The sequence below is a fragment of the Perna viridis genome, chromosome 10, assembly GCF_037379345.1.
Source record: "Perna viridis isolate PV_CMFRI_1.1 ecotype Kerala chromosome 10, ASM3737934v1, whole genome shotgun sequence".
NCBI classification, from domain to species: Eukaryota; Metazoa; Mollusca; class Bivalvia; order Mytilida; family Mytilidae; genus Perna; species Perna viridis.
In genome coordinates this window covers 25458417-25477928 of record NC_142454.1, presented here as the reverse complement: position 1 = coordinate 25477928, position 19512 = coordinate 25458417, and the positions used below count along the sequence as shown (strand labels likewise).

At 32.8% G+C, this 19512-nt stretch overlaps 1 pseudogene; it reads right to left on the bottom strand.

Moving 5' to 3' along the window:
* Window positions 1-4917: 4917 nt before the first annotated feature.
* Window positions 4918-9855, bottom strand: LOC148605121 (uncharacterized; annotated as a pseudogene).
* Between the last annotated feature and the right edge of the window lie 9657 nt (window positions 9856-19512).

The following is a 19512-nucleotide window of genomic DNA, read 5'->3' as shown; positions in this document are numbered from 1 at the left end:
AAGGGGGGTCTAACATGCTGTAAAACCTAGATTTAACCTACCGTTTTGTTTGAAAAGCCTGTACCAAGTCAGGACCATTGCGGTAACGCTTGTGTAAAATGAAAAAAATTCAATATATTTCTTCTTTTCGCTTGATATATATGAAACTATTGTTGTTTTTTTTTCTGGTACATTAATTAATGGGATTTTTCCTTCAAAAAATGCACTGGCAAAAAATATAAAAGATGCGTATTATTTCGCAGCAAAATATATATAAAAGTCTCTCTTAATATCGCATTGAGGTCCTCCCAATGTTAGTTTAATAAAAATATTGAATCAATATAAAATAATTAGATTTTGTTTCTTGTGTTTCTGCAACGTGGAAATGTACTACCTGCCTATATTTATATGTATTTCCCCATACAAGAAGATTGTCAAGATATCGGCAAGATGTCAAAGGATCAGCTAGCTCGTGAACTAACTATTTCCCTTGCCTATGTAATTAAAAAGATCTAGAATGACTAAAACTTTATGTGCATGAAAAAAAAACATTTTACACATATTTTTGAGAAAGTCAAGAAATGCACTATGGAGTATGTAACGTATGAACATTTTCAGTGAAGAAAATTATGTAAAGAAAAGATTATTGTTTTTACGACTTGAACAATGAACATACAGTGCTGTGGACAGGTATCAAAAAGTGCTCCATTTTTCGAGTTTAATGGGCCTAGTGGGTATACGGCTGTAACATATGTCAAAGGAAAGATGGATCAATGAAGTTTTTGAATATTGTACTTATCAAAGTGAAAAACGGTAAAGTTTTTCTGCTAATTTTGCATTTATTAGAGGAGGGGTCAAAGATCAATCGACCCCAATACACTTTGATAAGTAATTAAAGTGGAATCGTTCATTGTAGGTACTGGGAAACAAATAACATGTAAAGATCACATGTATACAATTTTAAAAAGGTTAAAAAGAACTTTTGTCGACAAAAGTTGACTATTAAATCACAGAACAAAGTTGCCCCTCAAAATGGTTGCATTTTAGCGCATTTTCAATGATTAAGAGATAATATGACACCGTAGAATATTACAATGTATATCTAAATTTTCTTTTACTGAATAACAAATAAAATAAACACAACGTTCTCGATTCGATCTGCAATATGGGCTTTGCAAAATGAGTTTGAATTTGCAAAATTTTCACAAATTTTAACTACTAATTATACTAAAATTGTAAAATACAAAATCATTTACCGGACAACCTGTTCTGTTTCCGAACTGTTGGTACAACAGAAAAAGCATGAATATCATCCAATTTAAAGTAATTTATTTTTTGACATGATCAAGATTTTAAGTGCTTTTTAAGCAGATATATAAAAGTTTGACATATTGTTTTATGTTAATTAATAATCGAGCGCTCAACAATGTTCGTTTTCAAGAAAATTGGAAAGAAGAATAGGATATCCATATAGTAAAGACAAAGAATTAAATAGACCAAAATAGTCATTAGGATTAACAAATATAAATTTAATGAATTAACTAACAAGCCAGGCTTGATAAAAAAACTGGGGATTTGGACCAGGTTCATTGCTAGGATATTAATTTTAACGCCTTTTCTCTGTTTTTCCTTAAGCGCCCGTCGATCTGTTCTTATATAAATGATGCCATTCCAGTTTAAACGAAGGAGTGAAACTCTGGCATTGCTTAAAAGTCATCTAGTATGTGACGGTCAAAAAGAGAACGCTACAAATATTTTTTGTAAATGGATTATTTCAAATAAAATCGGTATTTACTATCATATAGACCGATGAAAATTTTCCAAATTATGAATGGCTTATTTCCGATTCCTATATTTTACAGCATCTTCGTTATGCAAGGGTTACAGTCCTGCCCCTCCCATTGGGTGAAAAGAGGGGGCAAGACCGTAACCCTTGGGTAGCGAAGATACTTTTACAGTTGTGATCCCATATTCAGTGTAATTTTTATTGGTATTAATATAATAAACAGGGGCGTAGCTGCCTACACGCAAATAAGCAGTTGCGTACTTCCGGAAAAAGTAACAAAGACAAAAACACACATTTTAAAAATGAAATAAAGGTTTTATGCAATGACAAATCCTTTTTACTACATAATGATACTCCAATATACACCATAAAGTAATTCGCGATATCAAAAACCATCAATTCCAGAAATTTTGTACTTTTCCACATCGCAAAATTTATCACAAATGCAAACTATGAACGTAGTGTAGGCTCTGAAAAACTGGCTCCAAAATCGTTAAAATTCAGGAGTTTCCCTCAGGGCTTTGCCTTGCCGGACTCACTGGGGGTCTTGAGCGACCCCCCCCCCCCCCAAAGACCCCTCGCCATAATTTTGTGTACAACTAAAACAGGCCTAACTACGCCCCTGATAAATCAGAATTAGAGTGAACCATAAAGTGGCTCACTTATTCATTCTTTGCGTGAAGTATACAGACATGATTACCTGACCGAAAATTAAAACTATGATATTGTAAATGTTCAAAACAACTTTTCCAAATTGTCAACATATGACAACGGAAGTAACGCACAATTCAATGCACAAACCACTTACTGCAACTGTTCTGTACATGTATATTTACGCCGCAAATAAAAGAAAGTTTATAACAACTTACAGACAGTAAATATAGCAAACGATAGATTGTATCCCCTGTTTTTAAACGTCTTGATCAGAGCCCCTCTCTTTTTTTTTAATATTCTTGATCCGCCCCTGGCCTGGACAATGATGTTTCCTTTGAACTAATATTCTATAACAACTATTATACCATTTTGTCCTATCCATACGGCTACTAAAACTGGAGTCTTTTTGAGAGGTAAAAATAAATCTTAGAAGTTTTTATTGCGTCTGAACTTCTTACTTATTTTTGCGCTAGAATTAATATTTTTACAAGGAATCTGGTTTATTTCTATCATCTAGTTTAGAATAATCCGTTCAGAGCAGCGGCGGATCCCGAGGGGGTGCATGGGATTGGCTTCCCGATTTTTATTGGAAAATTTGTCATTTTCATGTGTAAAATTGACAAAAATACTAAATAATATCCTAGCACACACACCCTTTTCTGAGGAACCCCGGCTGGAACCCTCCTTTTTACAGTGTGGTTCCGCAGAGGATATTGCATTACAACCATCAGCCTGGCGCACAGATAAACATCATAAGACATTAAATGTTGTGACATGATACATGTACATGTTTGCTTCCATGTAAAGTTCAAAGTTCACAGTTTATGTATTGACAAATTTATTCAGCCTTATCATGAACCCCTGAGTCGCATTTTTTGTTTGAGAATCCCTGATTTATGGTTAAATCTTGAAGGTTTCATTTGAAGTCTAAGCATATAAAGACAAATGCAACCAATATATATATATATATATATATGTGTGTGTGTGTGTATGTGTGTATGTGTGTGTACAAAAATAACCCTCAAAACCTTACGTCTTTTCATCGAAAGGTAAGGTAGACTCGATACTTTACATGTGTCTGTTCATAAAACAATCCGGAAACTAGACCTATAGTACGGAAACAATTCCGTGTTATATAATTTTAGTGCAATTAATAGTTTACTATGATGCAGATCGAATCAAGAACTTTGTGTTTATTTTATTCCTTATTCAGTAAAGAATACTAAGATTTACATTGTAATTCTCTACGGTGTCTTATTATCTCTTAATCATTGAAAATGCACTCAAATGCAGCCATTTTTAGGAGCATTTTGTTCTGTGATTAAATAGTCAACTTTTGTCGACAAAAGTTCTTTTTTATATTTTTGAAATTCTATACATATCATTTTTACATCTTACTTATTTTCCATTACCTACAATGAACGATTTCACTTAAATCAGTTATCAAAGTGTATTGGGGTCGATTGATCTTTGAACACGCCTCATATTTTTACACTTTATGATAAAATTGGAAAACGTGATACTACAGATACTGCGAAATCAGCCTTATATCTTAGCCTACACTTAGCGATCGGTCGTAAATTATTCATCAACCTATACGACAAATGCGTTTTCTTTTCATTCTGTATTGTCACCTATACGACAAATGCGATTTCTTTTCATTCTGTATTGTCACCTTTCTTTTCATCAGTGGCAACACGCCATCAGTATGGAGTTTTCATACGTTATGCCAGAGCTTGCCGTAACTACGCAGACTTTTGTAGCGCGCTAGACTTCTTACAATTATGTTTCTGGAACATGTTATGTTGCCACTCACTATGGACGTTTTATGGACGTCATCATGAACTTGTGGATCATTACGGTGTTTCCATCTGCACCATGAAAACTGATTGTTAGAAACGAACGCGTGTTACAAGTGTGATTTATGTTTGACTCGACCGCTACATGTATTCGGCAAGTTTAAATGTAATTTAATATGTGAATATCGGCTAACATGGTATCATTTATTGCAGAAAATGAAATGTATCTAAAATGTAATTTAGGTGTAAAAAATCACATGTAATTTCATAACTTGATATTGAAAAAAAATTGTATTGGCGTTAAAAATAAAAATGTCAATATAGGGCTTCAAATATTCTATGGATCCAAGCTCATTAAAATAACAGTATGAAGTATAAACAACTGCACTCATGTTTAAAGTCGTTGATCGTTACGCGGTGTATCCATCTACACCATGCAAACTTATGTGTTCAACGTGTCATAGTTTTACTTTCCTCTTTTGTCTATCCTGGACTTGACTTTTTATGAGCCTTTTGGTTTATATTTTGTATTGATTTCTTGATCCATACTTCCTTTCACACCGTTGCTTCTTTTAAATGCTTCTGTTTTTTTCCACGCGTCGAATTTTTCATAAGAAATTGTTTTGCAACTTGCAATGTAATAAAACAAGTTAACTTTTCCTGTAGTGTATATACAACATGTTTAACTTTAATACGACTTTTATTTACGTAGTGGGGTTATATACAATCATGAAAAAAGTTATAACAGTTAGATAATTTTTTATCAAAGCTGGGAAATCTGCCTTGCATGTTTAGACAAACAGTTAGAAAACTTATGAAATAAACATATATATACAGATGAAAACAGAGAGGAGGTAACAAACCTGTAATGATACACAAACGTAATCTATGTTAGGAGAATTGATAAGGTGAATATGTCTGAGACAACAACACAGCGGGATTACAAATGTCAGCACATTGGTCTTTAATGAACGCCGATTTTATTTTTCGAGGAAACCCTCAAACCACAGGACAGGCTGTAGCTGGCCCCAAAAAAACATTATAAACAGGTACAACAAAATAAATGCCTCTTTATATCTCGGCAAAAAAAATGTAAACAGAAACAAGACATAGAGAGAACAGATATTCCTGACTTGGGAGAGGTGCAAAAATGCAGCCGGATTATATTTTAAAATACTTTGGTGTGTTCACAACCTTCCCATTTTAAAACTGGCCACTGTTGAAAAAAATATTACAAAACTAAACATACCTAATTATCCGTGCAAAAATGTCTGAGTCTCTTGTTAAAACAAATAAAGAGACGTATTAAAAGTTACACCAATGCACAAACAAAGGACTACAGCAGTTAATGACATGCCAGCTCCAGACCAGTTAGAATCTACAAAAAGTTATATCTTCGTCGTACGTAATATCAATCCCAAAATCTTCCCCTTGTGGTGTTGAGAACCACGTTTCATCATTAGTCATACAATAAGGACACAACCCATGTCATACCGAAAACGTCTTTTGAATATAGTGTGTTAGTTTCTATGTACCGTCCCTATCAGAGAATCAATGTTAACAAAAAGATGTTATCTTTAACAATTTGATTACAATATAAGTTATATCTCTTACGAATTAGCCTATTCAGGGTTTAACACTTTTTTGATAAGTATTAAGCGTTCAATGTTTTGTGAAGAATGTTGTCATAAAATATGGGGTGGCAGCTACCAGCACGTCCTATTCGTTTACAGTACATCTGTATTTGAGAATTAGTTTCTTGTATCGGTTGAAACAAATTGTGAATGTTTTTACGAAAATGTGATATCGAAAACCTTGATATAATTTCTCGGCTAGGATTTCTTCCATTAAACCGAAATATTGTTACAAATACGAACAAATCGAACCAATTATGATATTAAGCATCATATGATGTCGTTATCTAAAAACGAATATTAACATTAGGGAATGAAAAATCATCCCTTTTCATAAATTGTGAACAAATGTCTAACGTTCTTTTATCAATGTCACCAATTTAATCTACAAAAACAGAAAACGTCTGCCCTGGAATTTAGTCCAAATGTTATCTTCATATAGGCGACTTTTATAAAATTTTAGTTTACTTTGGGAACTTTGGTCTAGTACACTTTTCCTTGAAATTACGTCTACGAGCTCAGCTTTATACATCGACTTTCTGAAATTGAAGGCTGAATTATAATAAAAAAAAAATAGCGTATTTTTTTAAGTTCTCCATACATAGATGAAGGTTTTAATATTAAAATAATAGTGCAGTGTTTTAATGAAAGTGTTATCTTATTTTACATTGAAAGAATGGAAAATGTACTAGATGAAAAGAATGCATTCATTTAATATTTGAAGAAGTTTAAATACTTTTTATTTTATTTTATTTTATCTTTCCACCAAACGGAGAAATTATTCTAATGTAGTTCTTAAAAAATAATTTAGAATAGTTGATTAATGAAAACTTCTTACTACGAATTTATTGAGTACATTCTTTAACATCCATCGTGCATAACTGTGAATTCCGGTTTCCATATCCACTCTGTCATTGTTGATATCAACCCCCAACAGGTAGGCAATCCCGAGAGGAAGGAATCCAAGATGGCCTATTGTATGCGTTGATAGCATATCGCTTCCAAATATTTTGAAAGTGTTTAAATATACGTCGCAATAGCAACTAACAGCAACACCATCAAGAACGAGTCGGCCACTATAAGTGAATGGTGCTTACAGTCCGGTTCCTTGCTTTGCATTTACTGACAGGACTGTCACTAGTGTGGACATTTTTTTGTTGTGATTAAAGTCGACAAAACTTATTTTATCTCCAGGATTAAGATCCCCTGCCCGACATGATACTCTTCTTTTCCAACCAAGATGATATGCTCGGACGACATTGTTATTTTTCCAGATTCGTGATATGTTTCTAAGAATGTGTATTGGCCTCTCTCTACCCGATGTTACCAAGTCACCATTGTATCTTCTTTGACAAAGCCATTCTCGTCCAGAGATAGAATTCCATCCCCGGGTTTTATATCCTTTACATGTTTATTTTTTCCATTCATAAGTGTGATCATAGCGTCTTCATGGAAGCATTTAAATAGGTCCAGAGACTTTCCAACAGTTTGTCTGTTATCGTCTTCCGGTACAATAAATAAATCCGAAGTTTCATTTATCGCATGTTTCCATGCCTCTTTCATTGCCCTACCCTTGGTGTTATCAATCTTCGATACAAGTTCATATGTAGGGAATAGCGTTAACTTCTGAGAAAGCGAAATCGGGGCAATTTCTAAAGAGTTAACCCATTCATTCCAGTTTTGTGTATCTAAATCATCAAGAGTGATCTTGCAAAAACTTTGGTCTCCTCCCGTCCACTCCAAGCACGTGTGAACGTTTATTAAACTTTCCTCAAGTATGGTATGAAATATGTCTGAGTCATCACCTTGATTCAAGAAATAGAACTTAGAACATAAATACTCCAAAGTTTTCTCAAAAGTATTCTGATCTAAAGTCTTTTCGTCAGTGTGAATATTTCTCTTCAAATATCCACCTAAGTATGCATGAATGACAATATGAGTTCCCCATTTTCGCATAAATGCCCTCCAACGTGTTATGTTTGTTGTATCTGATAAATTGAAGGTTGGTGGGAGTGATTTTAATTCATCCCGAAAAGATTTGTTAGTTTTGTAAGGCGTTTTAAGTTTCACCTCTTTTATTCTTTGTTCAACTAAAAATGAGGATTGGTTTTCCTTCTGATCAGGTGACTTTAAATTGTACCCACATCTGACTGGCGTTTTGAATTCATTATAATTTTGTACATTTCCTACAACTGACAGTTGTTGCAGCCTGGCCTCTACATATTGTACCGGGCTTTTAATTTTGGTATACACTACTTCATTACTTGAACAACTATTGACGTCAACCTCAGGTGGTAAACAGCAAGTTCCTTTACATTCAAGTAGCATTAGTGGGGACAATTCTGTTGAGGAGTCAGAGAAAATATCATACCCTTTTCCGACCAATGTGTTAAAAGGAAACCAATTCTTAAATTCATAATCAAACACTTCTTTCATTATTGTTTGCATCTCAAAGGTAATTGGAATTGGATATAATTTGTTTTGCAGCTCATGGGGTTTCATTGTCTGTACGTCTTTGACCTTTGAAATACCACATTCCTTAAACTTCACCTGCAATATCAGGACATTGTTAAAAAGGCCATTGTTATTCTGTTTGGATTTGAACTGTTCAAGCTTTTGAATCACCTCGGATTCTTCATCAGTAGTTAAAGACTTTTCCATGGCTTTACGCATACAAATAACTTCTCGAGCATCTAATTTTGAGGTGTCAACTTTGTTCTTTTGTTCCACTTTCTTGTCTTTGCCTTGTCGAAAACATACAGCAATTGCTTCGTGTCCTATGTAATCATGTGATAATTCGAGGAGCTTTGCGTACGCCAAATAAAGGATCTTTGGTTGTTTTTCGATATTGGGTAAATAAGCCAGTCACCCTCTTGCTTAAGATCGTTTTCTTGTGGTTTATTTTCCTGTATGATAACCTCAGGAGAAACTCCTAAGTGAATTTTTATGAGTGCTTGACCTTCTAGTTTCTTCTTATCAACCTTCTCTTGTCAGATTTGTGGATTCCTAGCAATAGAGGATGCATGCGTTAAGACAACTACAACATTAGATTTTTGCGCATCAACTACATTTAAAGTTCGTAGCCCTTTCAGCATTTTAGCAAAATTTGAATTTTGCTCACTCAACCGATTTTCCATGATGCTTAATACTATCATAACAATGTTAGGGTATTTGTCTTCCGAAAATGATTGCAGATTTAAAAATTCCATGATTGACACCATGTTTCTTGCATCTTGCTCTAACCGAAGGTATCGTTAAAACCTGGTGTATCGATGAAGGATAATTGTAAATCTTTGTATTCATCAGATTTCATATTAATTGAAAACTCTTCTGTATATCTAGTTTTAGATTCTGTCTCGCATGTTTCTGCAATATCCCTTTCAAATACGTAGTTGATTGTAGAACTCTTTCCTCCACCTGTCAACCCAACAAGTAATATGAAAACTTGGTTTGGACATCTCTTCATTTTTATAGCATCATAGACAATCTTCATGACAGGATGCCTTATTTCCCTTAAAAATAGCTCTCTAATACCCTTTTTATTTGTTGGTAAAGACATCCATATTGATAATCTGCAAATAAAAAATAAGCCATGTTCATCAGCTGAAATTTGACTTTAATTCAGATAAATGTATATAAGGACTTGACATACCCAACGAAATAACCTAATACTTACAGCATGTTGAAACAGTCCAAACAATGAATAATAAAATAAAATCCTCTTGAGGATTGATGCGGGTTAAATAGAATACCAAAATACAAATATGTAAAATAAAGTATAAATTTCGAAGTGATTTTGACCAATATTTTCTCATCAAAACATTAATTTGTATATTTTTACACACTTCAACATTCATAATGTTATTTTAAGTTTAATCTGACATATTTTAATGTACATATATACATTACAAACTTATTTCCCAATCCTCCCTATTCTTAATCCTTATCACCCAAACCCTATCCCCATTTCCAATCTCTTCATTCCACATTCATCATCTGCCATATACCATAAAATTAGAAGAATTCTCCATACACGTAACATACAATGTAAATGCAAATTTAAAACTTTAGTTTCTCTATGAAGTCAGAATATTCTCTTGGTATCAGCCAAATAGTAAAATGAGTTTTAAAATTAGTGAGTAGCCTGTGGCGATAATGAACATGTCACTATTCAGTGTTTCAGGAACAAACGCAAAAGGAATTATTGATTGACTAAATTCGCCCAACACGTACATCATTGGTTATCTATGGGGTTTACTCTATACGAGTCGTATTTCAAAAAGGATGTGGAACATCATACATTTAGTTTATAGGATTATAATATGTTTTCTATAAACTTAATAGAAATACGTAGATGCTGCAACAATCTGGGAGCTTTCATATTATATTTCATTTTAACCTTTTTAAGTGATTTAGTGTTTTCGTGTTCTATAAGATTTTATTGTTGAATGGTGGGTGGTGAAAAGGTTTTACTAGTTTTATTTTTCAGTCTACAAAATGGTATAATACTATCGTCGATAAGCACTTTGGTTCTAGACTTTAGAGTATTATAAGCGTCGACAGATACTTAGGAGCTTTGATGTAGTAAATGATATATTATATTATTAACCAAGTACCAAAAGTACGTTAAAATATGTCAAAAACTGACCAATAGATATGAATTCAAACCGGGCATCTATACGGGGCCAATACGAAAAAAGAAGGCCAATATGGATCAAACCAAGGCCAATACGGCATCAGAACTTCCGGTCGTTTGAAACCGCCAGTGCGAATTAGATATTCTCACTTCATTATCCTGCTGGATTATTGATGCATATGTACCTTAACATGTATATAATTTACCAAACAAATAAGAAACTTAGAATAAGGTAAGAAAACTTTATTTTGATTTGGCTTATGATTCAAATACAATCACAAGCTTTAAGTAGCTTCAGACCAAATATAAAAACATACATTATGTAACATAAACAAGACAAACTAGAATCAAAGGATGTGCACATAGAAAACCAAAAAAAAAAGGAATCCAAAGTAATTATGATGTGCAAACCAATAATTTATTACACATTGCAAGCCTATTGTAATGTCTAAAACAAAAGAGCATGATATATCTTCAATTGCACATTTGTATATCTAAAATGTGCTTTCAGAATTGTGTTATTTCGGGAATTTAGTTCATAATGGCCCCGTATTGATGCCCTATTTTGAAATTCGTAATTCATGGCTGTGATTTCATAATGACCGGCTGTAATAATTTCCGGTTCGTAATGATCAGTTGTCGAAATTTTTGGTTCATGAAAGATGGGCATTTCTATACATACTGTAGTAAGTTGGTTAATAAAACATTTGTAATGTGTGTATTCTTCTTCCAACCTGACAAAGACTCCCACCGAGCCAAAGATTGAATATGTTCAGATTTAGTAAAAGATAGAAGACATGTTGCAAATTGGGCTGGCTCATGTTGTATTTTTTGTTTAATTTCAAGCAGTTAACACGTGATGGATTTCAGAAACTTTAAGAACATATTTAAAGATTGATCTGGCATTAACTAGTTTTATTTTCGGAGGTCTTTTCTTCATAATTTGTATTTAAGATTTCAGAATACATTTAAATGTTTCGTTACACTTTAAATAATAGTCATAAATAAATAAAATTGACATAAATATTCCGGTTACTATTAATATAACATGTGACACCAAAACGTTTGTCGTAAGTTTGTATTCAGACGTTTTGAAATGACACGATGACAAAACTCAAAACATTTACACCTTTTCTTTCTATGAGATTAAGAGTACAGTTTCAAGTTAAGGTTAGATATGGTAGCAAAATACATTTAGAAGAGTACGCACATTAGGTATTTTTAATCTGTATTACATTTAATATAGTTTTCATATTTTTCTAGTTTTTTTCTAAAATTATATTGTCCTTTTTTAAAATCTTTTCTTTTCTGTCTTTTTTTAAAATTATTTAAATATGCTTTATCGTGTTTTCTGAAATAATTTTCTTTGTTTGTAAGCTTTCTCACAATGCGCATGAAATTATTGTTAAACGTTTTCTGGTAAAAATTCGAACTAATCGAATTTCGCATTACTATGAATAATTGTCTGTCAAATCCATACTTCATGCTGTAAGGTTGATGAAATCATCGTCTCCAAATAATGATTAAACATACAGGACCCGACTGACCAATAATTGTATAAGTTGGTAAGAATATCCGAAAATGGGCTCATGAGTATGTCACGTATACTTTGTACTAAGAATGTGCTACTATTGCCAGTCAGTCTAGTAGGTTTTTAATAAGGTTTCTTAAATTGAACAAATCAATTGTTGGTTAGATTACTTTTAATGGTCAAAGGTCAAACACCCGCGCCCACACCTTAAAAAATCTGAATTCATAGGTGGAATAGAGATAGCTCAAAGAGGGGCTGTTGCCCATAGGATGACAACGGTGTGATTTTTTCTATAATGAAATTTATTGAATGATATATCAATCACCAATCACAACACTGATCTATTAAAAAAAAGAGATGATACAAACTCCACTTTACTTGGAAAACATTCTCGAAAAGCGGAGTTAGTTACATGTTCTCAATGTTCTTAATTTTCCATTGCAAATAGCACAGATAATATATAACATGGAAGTAGACTAATTTTCCTTGTCAAAAAGAAGCTGTTTTTTTTTGTGTCAAACTGTAACAATACAGTGTTTACATAATTTTCTGGCAGGAAAAAAAATCATTCGGAAATATCAAATTTTGCAAATTTGCTTACATGTAGCTATCAAATGGTCACCCATTCAAAGACTTTTTGCTATCAGTTGAATATCCTTTTTATCTACTTTCCTATCTATCCATCTTCAATTTCAATACATATTCTTTATTCAACCCTTACATTTCCAATAGATACTTGTATCAAAGATACATAATTATACAAGAGCATGCTATTATTGTCTTAAGATAGTTCTTTGTTTATTAGGAGACGGATCAGCATAAGCTTCAACTTGTTACGAATCATTGTGTTGTATTATAATATCGTCATATGATATATTGATGTATTCTTTGAAATAAAATAATTTTAAATTAAAAGAAGATATTCCAATGATAAAGAGTAGACAGGGAAAACGAACACACAAAACACAGAATAATCAAAATAACGCATACAAAGAAGCAGCAGAAGCTAATGAGCAACTTGGACTACTGAAAAAAAAAACAGGATTAGGATCAGATGTACCTGTGGCGTAATCGTATTCTGCTATGCTAGAAACGCCCGCCTAGTAGCTATTAAAATGTCACGTCCGGTGTAGAGGAAATAAAAATAGTAAACTATGACACAGTGAACAGGACTGTTCTCACGGTGCAGATGGATACAACATAACGATCCAAGGGTCCATGATGACAATAAAACCTCTGTATTATTAAGTTTAATTTTGTAGTAACCCTGTTCTGGAGGCCTAATCGGAAGAAGTCTTGCATGGTACAAAATGTCCGCGTAGTTTCGGCACCCAATGGTATAATGTATGTGCTGTGATATAAAATGTCACAATTCATTTTTGAATTAATGCAAATTTTAAGTTAAGAACAATAACTCCTTTGCCATTTAAGACGATTCGGAAGAACAATCTACATATTACAGTATTCATTCCTGCTTTAATAGAAATGATTGATTGACTTACAGGCGAGCTTTTGTGGCTCTTTCATAAATATCATTTCCATCCTGTTTCGAGTTCCCAATGGGGAAGTTACTGCAATCATAATATTAAAAAAAAATAAACAAGCATGAAATGTAACCAAGTTCTTTAATCATAGCCCTCTGTTGAGCAGACAATAATATATTAAATGAAAATATAATCATGGGTAAAAATATGATATGAAATAAAATAACTTACTTGTAAATTTCAATGATTTTTTTTTGAAAGTGTTGTAGCTATCTTTCTGCTTACCACCGCTGGTAGATTTTTAAAGCAAATTATTATTTTACAATTTTTACAAACACGGTGTTATACTTCAACGATTATGAAATCCACCTGTGCATTAAAGGCCTGTTCAGATGTTCAGATGTTAAGATGTTAAGAATTAATTGAATTTTGCCATTCAGGACAACTTACATATGACAACAAAACTTACTGTATTGATAATTCCTGCTCGAAACGAATGCTAAATTGACTTACTTGTGAGTTTTTATTTCATTTTTCTCAATAGTTTCAACGCCAGAAAATACGAAGTCGTAGTTACTGCAATCATATATACAAGAAATCAAAAAACAATACGTATGAAAGAATACTACATTAAACTGAAATAGCTTAAGTGCGTATTCAATCTTTTCTTTTGGATTTTGGTAAATCTAGACCTTTACAGAGAGCATCATTGATGGTATTTCTTGTTAATAGTAAACAGTTATTGACTGAGTTTAAGGATAATAGCAGTTTTATTTCCCCGAGGTAGTAACTATTGTCCAAGGCAACGCCGAGGACAATAAATAGTACAGAGAGGGCAATAAAACTGATATTACTCTCGCATCAAGTTGTCCTTTAGCAGTCAAAGACGTTAAAAACCCTAAGTGGTGTTTTTGTAAATGGGTAAATTTATATTTTGGAAGATGATTAGGTTGATATACAATTGAAAAGAGATACAAATTAACTAAAAGCGCCTTGCAAGTTGGTGAAGAACATATATATATATATATATATGTTATTCGGAATGTTGTCCTAAAGTACGTGTACAAGTAAAACACATACAAGCACATCTTTCTAAAGTGCATAGTAGAAGGAATAATCAAGGGAACCAAGTATATAGCGGTAATCAAAAGAATGTAATCCAGGGACAAAGACCAGACATGGAAAACAGACACACACAACAAAGAACATAAAGTAACTAAAATCATACATACAAAGTAACAAAAGTAAATGAGCAACTCGGACTCTACTAAAAACTGGGAGCATGGACCAGGTGCACCGGTATGGTAAGCGTCCTCTGCTTTTCTAGAAACACCCGCCGAATTGCTCATAAAAAGTCAAGTCCGGGGTAGACAAACGAGGAAAGGTAAACTATGACCCGTTGAATAAATCAGTTTTCATGATGTTGATGGATACATCATAACGATCCACGAGAAGGGATTGAAATACATGTACCACATCTCACGACATTTTGTTGTACGGGTCCGGATTATAGGAGGCCGGACCCGGAGAACACTCTAAGATCGGACATTTTCTTCGCATGAGTTCTTGATTTATGATAATTGTCCCGTATAATCATGTTTCTGGGTATCGGACCCTTCATTACTAGCACTCTCAGACTCGAAGACCACATTTCTTTGACTGAGCTTAACCAAGTCATGCATTCAGGATGTCTCACCCTTTTAGTATTACTCAAATTTACTATTATGACTGTGATAATTGGTAATTAATTGTAAAAATTACCGTCGGTTTGATTGTATTTTAGACACATTAATGAGTCAATCAACTTCCAATCGTCTTTCAAGTTGTCATCATGTAATTAAGAGTCAGCAAGTCATTTATAATATTTTTAATATACATTTATTATTTCTGTAAAACCATAGTTATGAATAATAAGTTATATCATTTCATATAAGTTTTTTTTTTTTTTTAAATTTCATGAATACAAATATATCAATTAACATATATTTTAGCAATGTACAAATGGTCCAAAAAAAGAACAAAAACAGAAAAAGTGCAAATTTATTTTTCACGATAACAACAGCTTGTATATTTCGGCAACATCGACCTTATCTTGTTCAACTAATTATTCGATTTTTAGATTATGTAGTATTATGGAGAGTTTTACAAGAGCTATCTCAGTGATTGTGATGCCATAAACATAAAGAATGGCGGACGAAATCGCAAAAGAAAAAAGCCAGTATTCTGTTTTACCTTTTCTTGGCGATGTAATACTTTGCATAGTTACTTTTTTCGAATCCCTGAATCAATTTACCCTACCTGTGAAAATCGCGAACTTACACTTTAATATTCCTGTCATAACTTTCGAAATAGGAACTACAATACAGTGATAAACTTAAATCAATGTTTTTGCATGTATTCAGGGATCTTCATGGATCAAACTAAATACATGGCTCACTCTCCTGTCGTGTCGCGAGTAATTTCACCCAGAAAATAAATTGCCAAAGAAAGTATGATAAGGTTGAATGAGACATATTTAATAGCACAAGCTACAACATAGAAATTAACAATCAACAATGGTAAATCTTTCTATCTGTATTGTTTATTTTTATACCAAGGTAAAGTTTTGTCTTCCCTAGGCTTGACCATACTTTCACAGCTCTGGTAGGTGCGATCATTTTGTTGATACAGGCATACCATTAAACAAGTTTTGTTTATAATTAAAGCACAAGAACTTACACAGTCAAACGTCGGTTCGTCCGAATCTGTGTCAATAAACAATCTTTTAGAGTTTCTGGGAGTCGATCCATCGCCCTTTCAAAAACGTTTGCTGATGACAGGTATAGGTGGTTAATAAGCTAGAGTAATTAGGAAATACAGTGCCGATTTGTAATGCATGACACAAATTTGAATACATGACACACACCAATTGAACACATGACGCTCGTTTTGAATTGTTTGCTCTGGGAACGAAACACATGGCACAGCGCCATGCAAATAGAAGTCATTGAGAATCCTGGTGTAAGGGTTTGTATCCACATCATAAGAGAAGAACATTTTCTATTTTCGTTTACTTCGTAGACTTGATAGCTGTTATAAAATGCATTAAAAACAATATTTAATGTTAAAACGTCAAACTGTTATCAAAGAGATGATGACCAATGATATTGAACAGAACTTTCTCTAGAGTTGTGTTCGCATATAGAGACAGACTAGCCATGACAGGGGCATAAATAACTTTTGAATCTTAAACCTTAGTTGATTTGACTTGAAACATCGGATCATATTGATTATAGATAAATATTTTACCGTCCGTTTTCTGATACTTTAATTACATCTTACAATAAATTCATAAACTTTGATGATTTAATTATTATATTTCTTAATAATTATTGCATTCGCCTGGCATATAATTTAAAGTTATTACTTTGTGCCTTTCCCGTTTTCTCATTTTGGTACTTTTTCCTTCGAAATCCTTTCCTCTTGCTTTTTTTTCTGAATACTACCTTTGGAAGGATACATATGACAGTTAAGAAAATTATTCATTATTTTTACTGAAACATAAGTCAATTAGTCATACTTTTTACAGCTCACGTTAATATACTGGTAGTTGTTTCAGGTTTTATATAATAAGTTTTTAAGCGAAAAAAGTATATAATATTATTATGTTTATTGTCTTTTTGTGTGTTTGCGTCAGTGATAGTATATTTATTGCACGACATTTAAAGGACTTACTTAATAATGAAAGTAATTAAAATACTAAGGCTTAATATCATTCGGATTTAGCGTTTGGTTGTTTTTAGTTCTTAGTTTATTTACTTATAAGTAATGAAGCATTTTATTTTATCACCCTCTATCCTATCATTTCTCATCAACAGCTGAAGTACTGTTTAAATATGGATCTTCATCAGATGCTGGTTTTTTCAAGAAAAATAGAAAACGGAGGTATCATTACCTAAATTTAGGTCAGGATAATGCCTACTATGTTCATTGTAACTCAAAATCCCAAAATATACAAAGATGATGAAATAATCATAGTGTACAATTTCTTTATTGACAATATATATTTTCAGTATTTTTCAAAAGAAAATCAGAATACCAATAAGCACAATTTGCGCAACTTTTCTGGCCAGATTGCTTCTAAATTCCTACGAAGCCGAGTTCATCTATAGTTTACTTCATGTAAGGATTAGATGTTTCTGACAGAAACTATTTCACCAAGAATGTATTGTCAAAAAATCTTAAGAAGTACTTCTCTGTCTAGGAACAATCAGTAAAAAATCGTGTTATAATGGAAAAAAAACTGTGATTTTTATTGCATTATCCACGTATTTTTACCGCATACCATCATAGTACTTGTAAAGTTTGTTTTCCTAAGATATTTAACAGTCAAATTTAGCTGAAATTCCCTATGGATAATTGGCGGGAAAATTTTCCCTACACTTTTCACCATATAAGCAGTCAAAAATATCTACATCATTGATGCTTCAGAATTCATTGAAGTAGATTTCCTGTTGTTTTCTTCGTAATTGAATATATTTGGACAAAAAGGATCAAATAGAGGAAATGGTATGCAACCAATTGGCTGATTCATAAACAATTTGGTACTTATATTTTCGTTTCAAAAGCTTGATCTAGGTGATCGTTTTGTCGTATGCGTTACTTAAATGACCACTAAACAAGGAAAGAAAGGCAGGAGTCTTGAAAAAATAAGGAACTGTTCGCTCTACCAGAGCTTCTGAATACTCAACCAGTTTTTTGTATTCCGTGTTAGATTATATGTTCTTGAATGTGTTTTCATTTATGAATTTCCTGCTTCTTTGATACCCCTAATTTTCATTGCGCGTTGACATCTTCGATTTACCTTGCTAAGTGTTATGAACATCTTAACCACCGTATTATTTACACATACTATGAGCATATGCAATAAGCTTTACAATTTTGTTAAGAAAGATGCTCCTCGAAATGTTCTACTAATGGAACGGTCAAGTTGTTAAAGGGCTTTATCTTAAAAATTTAATTATCCCGTAACACACATAATGGTACCTGAGGATACAATCGTGCCAAAATTAAGGGATGTCGTAAATGATTTATATGCTCCATTTTGGGTTATCCTTAATCAAGAGACTATAAAATTAATTTTGGAATGAGAATAATATTGAGATACAAAATATCTCAGTAGTATGACTTGAAAATTTTGAGTTGTCATTTATTTGTGAAACAAACAAAAGATATTTCGATTTCAACATTTTAAACATGCTTGTCTTCACAATCAGACCTGAAGAATGATTTATCACATTTTAAAGTCTTCTGTGATACAGGAATAAACTATGTGAACATGGCAAGAAAAAGGACCATTTACTGCATAAACCAAAATAGAATATCTTCCTTAAACTATTATTTTAAAGGGAAAGACCACCTTTGCATTAAGTTAGGCTCTTATGATAAATCATACCCACGTTAACAAAAATAAATAACCTTTAATGCAAAATGTTCAAGGCTATGCAAAGTTCGACATCCTTGAAATATAAGTGGATAGACGTCTTGCAGAACTCTCCTATCTGAAGAACGAGCATAGCCAGATACTTTTGATTTTTACCGATAGCTTCCGATTGGCTTGTGACGTCACTAAGTCGATTTGGTACTGTTACAAGTACTGCAAATATTATGTAAACAAAGAATATTCCGTAAGTGTTTCTACGATCATGTTTATCTAATCACTAAAACACAATGACTTGTCAAGCTTACGATTGCACGAATGATAAAAGAGAAATGTTCTAAAAGTTTTTTTTTACCAGCAACACGAACATTCTTCGGAAGTAGCCATAAGATTTTCCTTACAAATACTAGTCATCTGGCAGCAAATCCCGTTGTTCGTCAATGAAGTCTGACATTTGCTTCTATGTTGTGCCTCAATTTCTTCTTATTTATTTTGGGTTGAAATTATAGGAAAAGTCCCAAATTTGCGATTTCTTCGGACATTCTAATCAATTACCTATGTACTTTCACTTAACAAACCGACTTCGTGAC